Below are 12,699 nucleotides of genomic sequence, written 5' to 3'. Positions count from 1 at the left end.
CTACAAGAATGCTGGTATATTACATGTCACTCCACTATCTCTGAGTCTCTCCATTTTAAAATTCTTTTTTCTCTTTTGCTCTTTAGATTAGGCACTTTCTGCTGATGCAGCTTCAGATTGAGTTATCTTTTCATATGCAATCTTATTCTGAAGAGCTCATCTAGTAAACGTTTGATTTTTGTTATTCTAAATGTTCAGAATTTCTATTTTCTCTTTTGGAGATGTTTTTGTTATAGGGCACATGCGCTCATCAGAAAGAGAGAGACAGAGAAACAGAAACCAAGAAATCATCCCTCACGGGGGAATGGCCTCACTGCAATCCCTTCTCCTCCATTATCCTCTTGGGATCTTGGGCACACATGCACATGAACCCAGCATGAGTTTAAGCCACCGGGATTGGGACTCAAACCGCGGTCAACTACATGGGAGTCCAGAAACTCAGCCATTACGCCAACTGCCGGTCCCCAGAATTTTTATTTTTAAATTATTTCTATTTCTTCCTGAATCTCTATTCTTTTTTTTTTTTTTTTTTTTTTTTGGAGAGGTTTTTGCTATAGGGTGCGTGTGTTTGCCAGACAGACAGAGAGGGACAGAGAGACAGAAAGCGAGAAATCACCCCCCAGGGGGGATGGCCACGCCACAATCCCTTCTCCTCCATTCTCCTCTCGGGATCTGGGCATGCACGCACACGCGCCCGGTGTGAGTTTAAGCCACCGGGTCCGGGACGCGAACCGCAGTCGACTACGTGGGAGTCCAGCGACATAGCCATTACGCTAACTGCTGGTCCCGAATCCGTATTCTCTTAAGTTTTTATTCATTTATTTTTCTTTTTTTATTTATTTACATTTACTCACTGTACATTATTAGAGCATACAAAATGAGATTTTTCAATCTAGAATATGCTGTATATTGGCTCAATATTTAAGAGAAACATTGTTCTCTATTTGTAAAAATATTCCATCTCCATTAATCAGAAACCCTTTGCTTTCCTCCTATTTCTATAAGGATTCTGTTTCTACTTTAAAAGGAACTTGCCAAATACATGACTCTTCTGGGATCATGGCTCTTGTTATCTTTATTTTCTTGTCTGTCACACTGGGATGATTTCTCTTTCTAGCACATAAGAGTCTGGTGGGAGCATGATACAGCTTTGTAAATGAGGGCACCTTTGCAAATGAGGAGAGGCTACTATTCTTAACTCCAGTTTTTCCTTTCTCCCTAGGATGCAAATGACATCATGAAAAGGTACGTATAGACCACAGAAGGTATGTTTGTACTGTGAGAAGAGATATGTGGCTTTTTGAATGATAAGACAGTCTTAATAATTTCAATTATTAGTGTTTGACTAAAATAAACTATTTCCCACTGCAGTAAATTTGGGTGCAGTGTTATCTTAAGGGTGTACTCATAAATCAGGGTTCCAGTGTTCTGTAACGATTGAGAATAGACTTGATTCTACAATAGGAGGTTTGAATGGTGGGGAGCCACACAGTTGGATCAGGACTGGTGACAAGGGTAAGGTGTTTCAATTTCTGACCCCTATGGCATCGCCACTTTATTCATTCTGTATGCTTACATCTATCTCTGGTCCTATATTTATCAGGTGCCTGATTTACTGTGGAGAGAACAGGAAGTATCTACCATGTCAGCTATGTACCGAGAATTTTCCCCTGGCACAATTCCTATATACTTTGTTCATACTTCTCTTAGCAATAGTAGAGACCAGGTCCCTCTTAGTGGCTTTATTTAGATTTCCAAAAACAGACTTGAATCTCTGAAAACAGTATTTTGACCCTTTGCAAACAGTTAATCCATTTTAGTCACATACTTTACAAATGTATGGAAAGGTGACATCCTTGTGTCTAAAACAGCACACCCATACGACAGCATCGACCTTTTTCTACATAAAACACTCAGACCAGTATTCGTTTGAATTCATAATATCTCCTTTGCCTCATGTTTATAATTTTTCCAAAGGACATGAGAGCTCAGATGTATCTGAAGGTCCTCGCTTAGAAAAGCTTTGAACATCAGGGCCTTTCCTAGTAGGCTTCCCGCCCTGATCAGTCTCAGATACTCAGGAGCCAGGTTCTGCAATCTCCCTTTCTGACCATCTCCCTGGGAACCCACATATATGGCAATAATGTTTCAGTAGGTTATATGCTTTTCTTTTTTTTTTTTTTTTTTTAATTGCTAGAGAGTACATGTGCTTGTCAAGGAGAGACCGAGAAAGGGAATGGTGAGTGAGGAAACACTATGCCAGGATTTTTGGCATGGTGCCCATGTGCCCAGTATGTTTTTCCATGTCACCAGAGCCAGGACTCAAACAGTACATTTGGCCTTGTGGGATCTGGCTTCCTCAACCATTTGGTTGGCCCAGAGGGGTTTTTTCATCTTTTAGGAGAACAAAGTTTTCTCTCTTTTTAATGTTTTTGCCATAGGGCATGAGGACTTACCAGAGAGGGACAAAGACAAAGAGAGGGGAGGTGAGAAATCACCTTCTGAGGAAATAGCCATGCAGCAATTTCTTGTCTTTCATTCTCCTCTTGGATTTTGGGCATAACACATACATGTACTGGGAGTGATTTTCTTTCTTTTTTAGAATTATTTAACTTTTTTTAAAGAACTATTTTATTTATTATTTTTATTTTTTTTAAACTTGACTAGAGAAAGACTCAGGGAGAGAGAGAGGGAAAGTGAGAAAGCAAACTGCCAGGTCCAGGACTCAAACCATGGTCAGCCATGTGGGAGTCCAGCACCTCAATCACTGTGCCACCTGCTGGTCCCGAGAATTATTTGACTTTTAAAAAAAAAATCATCATTTTTATTTTTTAATTTGCTACAGGACATGTGTGCTCACCATAGAGAAAAAATGAGGAAGTGAGAAAGCAAGCTTCCATATCCAGTTCTCGAACTATGGTTGGCCATGTGTAAATTCAGCACCTTAACTATCATGCCACCTGCTGACCACCCAGCATGATTTTCATCCTGTCAAGACTGGGACTCAAACTGCAATCAGCCATGTGGGAGTCCAGGTTCTTAACCACTACACCACCTGCTGGCCCCCAAAGTTTGGTTTTACAATTCAGTATTTTATCATTTCCTTTGAGTTCTAAGATGTAGAAAGGGGAAGATTTATTATTTCCTTTCAGAAGGAGGGAATTGTGCTTCAAGAGGTAAGACATCCCAATGTCACATAGAGAAGTGGAAAGGTGGATATAACCACATTTCATCTGTCCTGAGTCAGGAATCTTCCTCCCTCCCTCTCAGGAAGTGCATCAGTGAGGTGAAATAATAGGAAATCAGTGGCATTCAAGGGACACAAGGCCATTGTGTGGTGGCCCATTTTTTTCATCTTTAGGAATAAGAAGTTGATTCTGAACAAGCCAAAAACATTTCCCAAGCAGAAGAAAGTGTTCCGAGCTCCTGATCTGAGAGGAATGTTGCAAGTTTTCAAAGGTGAGGGGAGGGAGCAGGTGTGTGGTTGGTAATTCTAGTGGTGGGAGGGTCTTAAATGGGGAAGAGGGTTCAGTTTATAGGTGTAGAAAGAGGAGATAAGAAAGGATGGGTATTGCATGCTGCTGATACGGTCTTATTAGATAGGGAATGGCCAGGTGACTGGTTCATTCTCTTATGTACTAGTTTAATGTGCTATCATAGCTTCTTCTACATTTTCTAATATGGAGAGGAATTTGATTTTAGTGCCAACTCCTTTGCCTGTGTTAATATTATGGATTTTTCTCATTTCAGAGCTGACAGATGCCCAATGCTACTGGGGTAAGCATAAATTGCAGTTTTCTTAAGTTACCTGCTATGTTCCATCTTTCAGAATTCTGTGTTCTCTTCTAGGACTCATGATTTAAGCCCCATTTTATTTTTTCAACATACACATAATAATTATGTTTTTACAATGTTCTGTTTTCCCAATGATATGTGAATAAAGTTTCCTCTGAAGGTAATGACAATATATGAAACGAAGCTGAATCATATCCTTCACTCATCTCTGCAATTTTTTTCACAGCTGAGATGACATTTTCTACAAGAAACCTTGTAAACATTATCATGTCTGTGGATCAAACACAATTAAAATATAAGAACAAATGGACATCAAGTTCTTCATATTACTGTAACAATAAAGATGATGGCGTCCTGGGTGAACTCTATATCACCTCAGGAAGACACTACTGGGAAGTAGATGTGTCCAAAAAACGTGCCTGGATCCTGGGAGTACGTTTGAAATCTTATCTCAAACCCACTATGATTGATGTCAGGTATGCAAGAGAAAAAGTACCAGCCTCAATATGGCTACTGGGTTATAGGGCTTCAGAATCGATCTGAATATAAAGCGTATGAAGATCCTTCGATCTTGACCCTGTCCCTGACAGTTCCTCCTTGTCGTGTTGGAGTTTTTGTAGACTATGAAGCTGGCACTGTCTCCTTTTTCAATGTCACAAACCACGGGTTTCTCATTTATAAATTCTCTGCATGTGACTTTTCTGAGGGTGTTTTCCCCTATTTCAATCCTTGCCAATGTGAAGTTCCCATGGTTCTGTGCTCTCCAGGGTCCTGAACCGTCTTACACCCTCACCCACTTCTGTGCAGAGCTCCTGCCCTGGGTGCAGTTCATGCACCTGAGCTCACCTGCACCATGGTGAGCATCTTTTCTGTGCCGTCTCCCTTCGTTCCTCTTGAATGTCCTAGTCGAATTAGGACGTGCAAATTGCCTTGTGCCATATTCTTTTCAATATTTTTTTTGCACCTAGGAGAGATTTTTTTCCTTACCATTTCTCAGGTTCCCAAGGAAAAATTACTGATCCCTCATTTAAAAAAGTCTGAAACTGAGGTAGCACCTCTGCCAAGTCCTTAAGACCCAAACTCTTATGACACTGACTACGGAGATGAAAAAAAGATATCAACAACTTCTATATTAGAAAAGACCAAATATAGGAGTCACTCATTAAAAAAATGAGTCCTAAGCAGTGTGGGAATTTACTTATCATGCCTCCTATCTGTCAGAGTTAAGGAAAAAAAAACTCATAAATAATATATACTATGAGTAGAGATTTTTGTTCCAGAGTGTCTCAGTTCAAATCCTTTCTCTTTACATACTGGAAACTGGGAAAATCAAACTATAATGTCAGCAGTGTAAACTTAAATAACCTATACAAATGTCTGTTTTTATTTTCATAAATAATTTTGTTATAAGAACTACCTAATACTTTGGATTGTTGTGTGAAAAATCAACCCGTTAAGTGTAAAACATCTTTTGATGTATCTCAATTCAATAATAAACATCTGCTTGTCTAATTAATAAAAAAATATAAAATGTGTTCATGTCCTGTGGTACAGAATATTTCTTTAGAGGCACTAAGTTCTACTAAATTTACATTTCTTAGATCACAGGCATTGCTGGAACGACTATTGCGGTCCTACCTTTAGTGCATATACACATACATTTAGATTTTCATTATCGTTATGGTGTGAGAACATATCAGTCCCTATCAAATAAGCTAATTTATTTGGAATTCAGTACATCACTTTAAAGTAACCATAGCATGATTATGGTGATAATAAAAATTATCTCTTGTGAAAACTAAACAATAGATTTTTTAAAATAACTTAGACTATTTCTAAGATTTTTGGTTTCCTTTCACTGTGACTTAAATAATTAATTCATTCAAGATCATATTAGTTGATTTTCAAAATTATTAAACTCACATTTTGATGCAATATAACAACTTGATTGAAAAAATTACAGATTTGGTGACTGGCATGTTTGGTGGTTGGGGCACTGAACTCCCACATGGCTGTCTGTAGTTCAAGTCCTAGACCTGACAGCTTGCTTTCTCACTTTCTCTTATAAGCACACATGCCCTATAGTGAATTAAAATAATAATAAAAAATAAACAAATAATTCTTAAAAAAAAAAAAAAGAATTACAGATTTTAGGACAAGCAGGTGGCGTGGAGGTTAAAGCCCAACTCCCACAGGGTTGACCGCAGTTTGCGTGCCAGACCTGGTGGCTTGCTTTCTCCCTTTCCTTCTCTCTTTCTGTCTGTCTCTGGTGAATTAGGAAATAATCATTTTAATAGTAAATAAAATTAGATAAATAAAAATTACATATTTTATTAATTGCAGATATTTCTTCAATTTTTGAAAATTAGAAATGTTTCTGAATCTTAAAATATTGTTATTCTTGTTACTGACTTCTTAATTGCCTAGTCTTACTTTTTTCATATTTTTAAATAATTCTATTTCATGCACTACACACATGATCCAGGTAAAGTAGGAAGTCCAATACTGGGATTTCTCAACAATGGTGTAAGCAAATACTTTGTTTGCACTGGTGAGCTCCCTCTTTTTATTGAGTGAAGGATATGAGTGTTTTTAGAGTTGAAGAGGGAAAAGCCTGTTTTCTTGTGCACTGAAACAGATGGAGAATTCTTTTTGTAGTGGATATTCATGCAGGGTTTCCTTGGATCCTCATGTGTCTTTTGGCATATTTTAATTTCCAATAAAGCCCACCTACTTCTGAGTTTAATTTTTTTTTTTTTTTGAGAGGTTTTTGCTATAGGGTGCATGTGTTCGCCAGAGAGACAGAAAACGAGAAATCACCCCCCCTGGGGAATGGCCACACTGCAATCCCTTCTGGAGATGAAAAAAAGATTTCAACAACTTGTGTATTAGAAAAGACCAAATATAGGAGTCACTCATTAAAAAAATGAGTCCTAAGCAGTGTGGGAATTTACTTATCATGCCTCCTATCTGTCAGAGTTAAGGAAAAAAAAACTCATAAATAATATATACTATGAGTAGAGATTTTTGTTCCAGAGTGTCTCAGTTCAAATCCTTTCTCTTTACATACTGGAAACTGGGAAAATCAAACTATAATGTCAGCAGTGTAAACTTAAATAACCTATACAAATGTCTGTTTTTATTTTCATAAATAATTTTGTTATAAGAACTACCTAATACTTTGGATTGTTGTGTGAAAAATCAACCCGTTAAGTGTAAAACATCTTTTGATGTATCTCAATTCAATAATAAACATCTGCTTGTCTAATTAATAAAAAAATATAAAATGTGTTCATGTCCTGTGGTACAGAATATTTCTTTAGAGGCACTAAGTTCTACTAAATTTACATTTCTTAGATCACAGGCATTGCTGGAACGACTATTGCGGTCCTACCTTTAGTGCATATACACATACATTTAGATTTTCATTATCGTTATGGTGTGAGAACATATCAGTCCCTATCAAATAAGCTAATTTATTTGGAATTCAGTACATCACTTTAAAGTAACCATAGCATGATTATGGTGATAATAAAAATTATCTCTTGTGAAAACTAAACAATAGATTTTTTAAAATAACTTAGACTATTTCTAAGATTTTTGGTTTCCTTTCACTGTGACTTAAATAATTAATTCATTCAAGATCATATTAGTTGATTTTCAAAATTATTAAACTCACATTTTGATGCAATATAACAACTTGATTGAAAAAATTACAGATTTGGTGACTGGCATGTTTGGTGGTTGGGGCACTGAACTCCCACATGGCTGTCTGTAGTTCAAGTCCTAGACCTGACAGCTTGCTTTCTCACTTTCTCTTATAAGCACACATGCCCTATAGTGAATTAAAATAATAATAAAAAATAAACAAATAATTCTTAAAAAAAAAAAAAAGAATTACAGATTTTAGGACAAGCAGGTGGCGTGGAGGTTAAAGCCCAACTCCCACAGGGTTGACCGCAGTTTGCGTGCCAGACCTGGTGACTTGCTTTCTCCCTTTCCTTCTCTCTTTCTGTCTGTCTCTGGTGAATTAGGAAATAATCATTTTAATAGTAAATAAAATTAGATAAATAAAAATTACATATTTTATTAATTGCAGATGTTTCTTCAATTTTTGAAAATTAGAAATGTTTCTGAATCTTAAAATATTGTTATTCTTGTTACTGACTTCTTAATTGCCTAGTCTTACTTTTTTCATATTTTTAAATAATTCTATTTCATGCACTACACACATGATCCAGGTAAAGTAGGAAGTCCAATACTGGGATTTCTCAACAATGGTGTAAGCAAATACTTTGTTTGCACTGGTGAGCTCCCTCTTTTTATTGAGTGAAGGATATGAGTGTTTTTAGAGTTGAAGAGGGAAAAGCCTGTTTTCTTGTGCACTGAAACAGATGGAGAATTCTTTTTGTAGTGGATATTCATGCAGGGTTTCCTTGGATCCTCATGTGTCTTTTGGCATATTTTAATTTCCAATAAAGCCCACCTACTTCGCTTTTTAATTTTTTTTTTTTTTTGAGAGGTTTTTGCTATAGGGTGCATGTGTTCGCCAGAGAGACAGAAAACGAGAAATCCCCCCCCCTGGGGAATGGCCACACTGCAATCCCTTCTCCATTCTCTCAGGATCTTGGGGGGCACATATGCACACATGCCCAGCATGTGTTTAAGCCACCGGGTCCAGGACTTGAACTGTGGTCAACTACATGGGAGTCCAGAGACATAGCCATTACACTAACTGCTGGTCCCTCTGAATTTACATTTTTTAAAAAAGTTTTTGCCATAGCGAGAGTGTGCTAGCCAGAGAGAGACAGTGAGAGGGAAAGTTAGAAATCATCCTTGGGGGGGATGGTCACACTACAATACATTCTCTGCCATTTCCCTTTTGGGATTTTCTTCATTCCACATATATAACTGGAGTGATTTTCAAGCTGTCAGATACAGACTCAAACTGCAGTTAACCAGCACCTTAACCACCACAGGACAAGCTAGCCCTAAATTTTTTTTGATAGGCTGTCTGATCAAATGGTATCGGCTCTTGACCCCACTTGATCACCAGACTCAAACTGCAGTTAACCAGCACCTGAACCACCACAGGACAAGCTAGCCCTAAATGTTTTCGATAGGCTGTCTGATCAAATGGTATCTGCTCTTGACCCCACTTGATCACAAGAATTCCAAGGTATCCATCTGAGTGATCAAAGGGATTCTCAAGTGGATATTTGTGTGTGTGTGTGTGTGTGTGTGTGTGCGCGCATGTGTGTACATACATTTCCCTCTTTAGCACTCATCCATGGAAATTGGGGAAACACACGTGCACGCACACACACACAAGTATATATGTTTGATCTTTGCCCTCTTCACCCTATTGTCACAATGGACTGAGGCTCTTAGTCAATGGGAGCAGTATGAACTACCTTGCATTTTGACAAGTGGCCTTCAGACAACACTTAGGACTTTTCATCTGCTGGAAGGCCTAGTCTCTAGTTCAGAATGAAGTACCTAGTTACAAGGAAATGAAGACATGAAACAGCAGAAAGATCTGCACACTCAGGGTGTCTACTTTTTAACAGGTTTATGGCCCTCAAAATTAATCTTGCTGCCAGGAACCAGCAGTTAGCGTAATGGCTATGTCGCTGGACTCCCACGTAGTCGACCGTGGTTCACATTCCGGACCCGGTGGCTTAAAACTCACACCGGGCGCGTGTGCGTGTGTGCCCAAGATCCCAAGAGGAGAATGGAGGAGAAGGGATTGTGGCGTGACCATCCTCTCTGGGGGGTGATTTCTCACTTTCTGTCTCTATGTCTCTCTCTGTCTGGCGAGTGCACGCGCCCTATAGCAAAACCTTTCAAAAAAAAAAAAAAAAAAATTAATCTTGCTGCCAAAAAGAATGCAAAGCCTATAAGGTGCTCCCAGATACATTTCTTCTCAGTAAAAGGATAAAAAAGGCATCTTGGACACAAATGTCCATTGGACAACTGCAGGTTATTGTCTGCCTATGTGCTAGTTTTAGGACTTTTCCACTCCACATCATTTCTGAATCTCTGAATAGCAATCATGCCATCTTATATTTCTGAAATCTTAGGATTATGCTGGGGCAGCCATAGGGAAGGTATTTGACCACAGTGAGGAATTTGGCTGGGCTCAAGAGGCTCATCAAAAGGAGCCTCTACTTGTAGGATTATCCATGGACAATGTGCAGGCAGTATTGCCTAAAGCCATCACCAAATACTGATCAAGAGTCTGTCAATCTGAGGACCTCAGATATTCATTGGAATAGACATGGGATGTATACTTTTTGGTAGAGTATTCCAATAACTTTTTGCTTTGCACATGAAAGATCTGAGCAACCTCTTTCTGACTCCTAATCTCACCATGTCACCAATTCTAGATCGGTTCTTAGTATCTACACAAACATTTGCTACTCGCTTCAGTCAAGATTCCAAATTTCACTTGAGTTGATTGAGTATAACATTGTCTGCAAAAATAGGTGTGTCTGTGTGTTATATTTGCAGTAAATTTTATATTGAAATATATACACACACACATATATAGATGTTCAGGTGACAAGTATGAAGCATATTTATCAATTTACTTCGTGAGAAGAATTTGAGAAGTGTACTGATAAATTGGAGGACTGTAGAACATTAGAGAAACACATGTATACCCGGTGGAGAACAGACAGGAAGCTAAGACATGATCTCATTGAAACCACCAGTTTTTCAGAGGTGGCTAAGGTACATAGTGGCTTGAAGACCCGTATCTTCTTACTCTGTGTTATAGATTGGATAATGACTTGTCTTTCAAAGGTTCATGGTTTTTACTTTGACTGTCCCCTAAAAATGTATGAGTTGGGACTTGATTTATTAAAAAAGTCTTAAGTGAAAACTTAATTCCCTCATGATGTCAGGGTGAGGTTTTTGAAAATAATAATGTCCTTATAATGGGTCCCTGCGGTTGAGTTTTAGCTACTGATAAACACAGGGCATGAGATCAGAATGACAGGCAGAAATAGAGATAGCCACTCTGCTCAAGATCCAAGCTTCCCAGAGGTAGGACTCTGTACCTTCTGAATTGTGAGCTGAATAAACCTCTACTTATCACTCAGTTTCAGGAATGTATGTTACCGATACAGTAAGAAATATTCCACTAGCACTGAACATTTTTAGCTCTGAATTTATAACAGGCAGAAATAGAGATAGCCACTCTGCTCAAGATCCAAGCTTCCCAGAGGTAGGACTCTGTACCTTCTGAATTGTGAGCTGAATAAACCTCTACTTATCACTCAGTTTCAGGAATGTATGTTACCGATACAGTAAGAAATATTCCACTAGCACTGAACATTTTTAGCTCTGAAATAATATTTAGGTCTGAAATAATAAAAGGTTTAATAATGCTAATTAAAAATAAGGAATAAGATATGAAGAGAAAAAAATGTTTCAGAAGAAAATTATAGTGCACTTGTTACTAGATTTTAGCTTTGTTCATATCTGTTTTTTGAGGTTTTAGTATCAAACTACTGTTTGAACAGAATCCTAAGCTTTTTCCTGTCTTTAAGTCTTAAACAAATTTTTCTTAACATTTTTTATTTTGATTTATTAAAACTAAAACTACCTTTCTAGAAATTAAAAAAATAAATACTAAAACACAAAAAGAAACAAAAAATAAGTTAAAAAAATACCTACTTAATGACTGCAGTAAGCTTTATAGCCTCAGCTAGGTGCTACTTTATAGTATGTTCATTCTACTCACTGAGTTTTATGCCTAAAGTCAGACATGTGTTCATAGATATGTTTTTAGCAACTGTGCTTTCTATCAAAAGTATTTAGTTTAATAAAGATCTTTTGTGAATCAATAAATTTTTTTAGAAAGATAAATAAAACATGGAAAGCAGCTGTGGATACCAGAGAGGTTGTAGGAGAAGAGTGGAAAATGGCAGAAGGTGGGACATGGCAGAACATGAGAGGGAGGGAATCAAGGGGGGAAAAAGAGAAGTAAAATATATAAGAAATGGGGAGCTAGCAGGTGGCGTGGTAGTTAATGCTGCTGAACTCTCTTGGACCACAACGGTTCAAGTCCTAGACCTGGAGGCTCGCTTTCTTGCTTTCACTCTCTCTTTTTTTCTCTTTCTTTCTCTCTCTTACTCTGTCCCTCTCTGGTCAAATTAAAATAATACAGTAATTTTTAAAAAAACAATAATAGAAACAAATGGAAAATCATTTGTTTGAGAAAACGTGTATAGTAACATTATTGATTGAGCCAATATACAGTGGATTCTGAATGGGAAAATTCATTTTGTATGCCGCAATGATATACATTGAATGAGGGTAAACTAAATAAATTTAAAATAAAAAAAGAAAGAAACAAAGAGTAAGGACTGGTATCTTTCTCTTCTCCAGATTAGGAGTAGGAAGAGCAGTACTGTGGAACTGGGAACTGGTAAATGAGAAATTGAGACAAGTACCTAGCCTTTCGCTCTTAGATATAACTTCATCCTCTTTATCACAAAGAATCTCGACTATTCTTACCACCTCCTCTCTTCTATCTTCATTTTTGAACTGTATCAGGTACTCAGTTTGCTTCCTGGCAATGCAAAGTTTCTACACCACAGATTCCTATATCTACCCCTGCCTTCCCTCACCTTTACACACTTGCAGGATTCCATTCATGCCTGTGGCTTGGACTGCAGTCTTCAGCTTCTTTGAAATAGTTTTCAGCCTCTTCAGCATCCAGATCTCACTCCTAGGAAGACAAATATGTAAGGGGCACCTGCAGGCACTCCCTCGACCTGACAGGCTGCAGGATGTGGAGTAGATGATCTCAGCATGAAGGTACTTTTGAGGTTACCTTTCTCTCTGTCTCTCTCTCTCTTATTATCTAAAAAAAAGTAGATACAGGAAACTTTC

General features: G+C 37.8%; 1 pseudogene; it reads left to right on the top strand.

Moving 5' to 3' along the window:
* LOC102489183 (tripartite motif-containing protein 5-like) overlaps positions 1–5,321 on the top strand; it is a 19,237-nt pseudogene extending 13,916 nt beyond the window's left edge.
* The last annotated feature ends 7,378 nt before the right edge of the window (positions 5,322–12,699 follow it).

Source organism: Tupaia chinensis, unplaced genomic scaffold (assembly GCF_000334495.1).
Source record: "Tupaia chinensis unplaced genomic scaffold, TupChi_1.0 Scaffold139491_1, whole genome shotgun sequence".
In the NCBI taxonomy this organism is placed as follows: Eukaryota; Metazoa; Chordata; class Mammalia; order Scandentia; family Tupaiidae; genus Tupaia; species Tupaia belangeri.
Note: the sequence above shows the minus strand (reverse complement) of the source record. Positions and strands in the feature narration are given on the sequence as shown.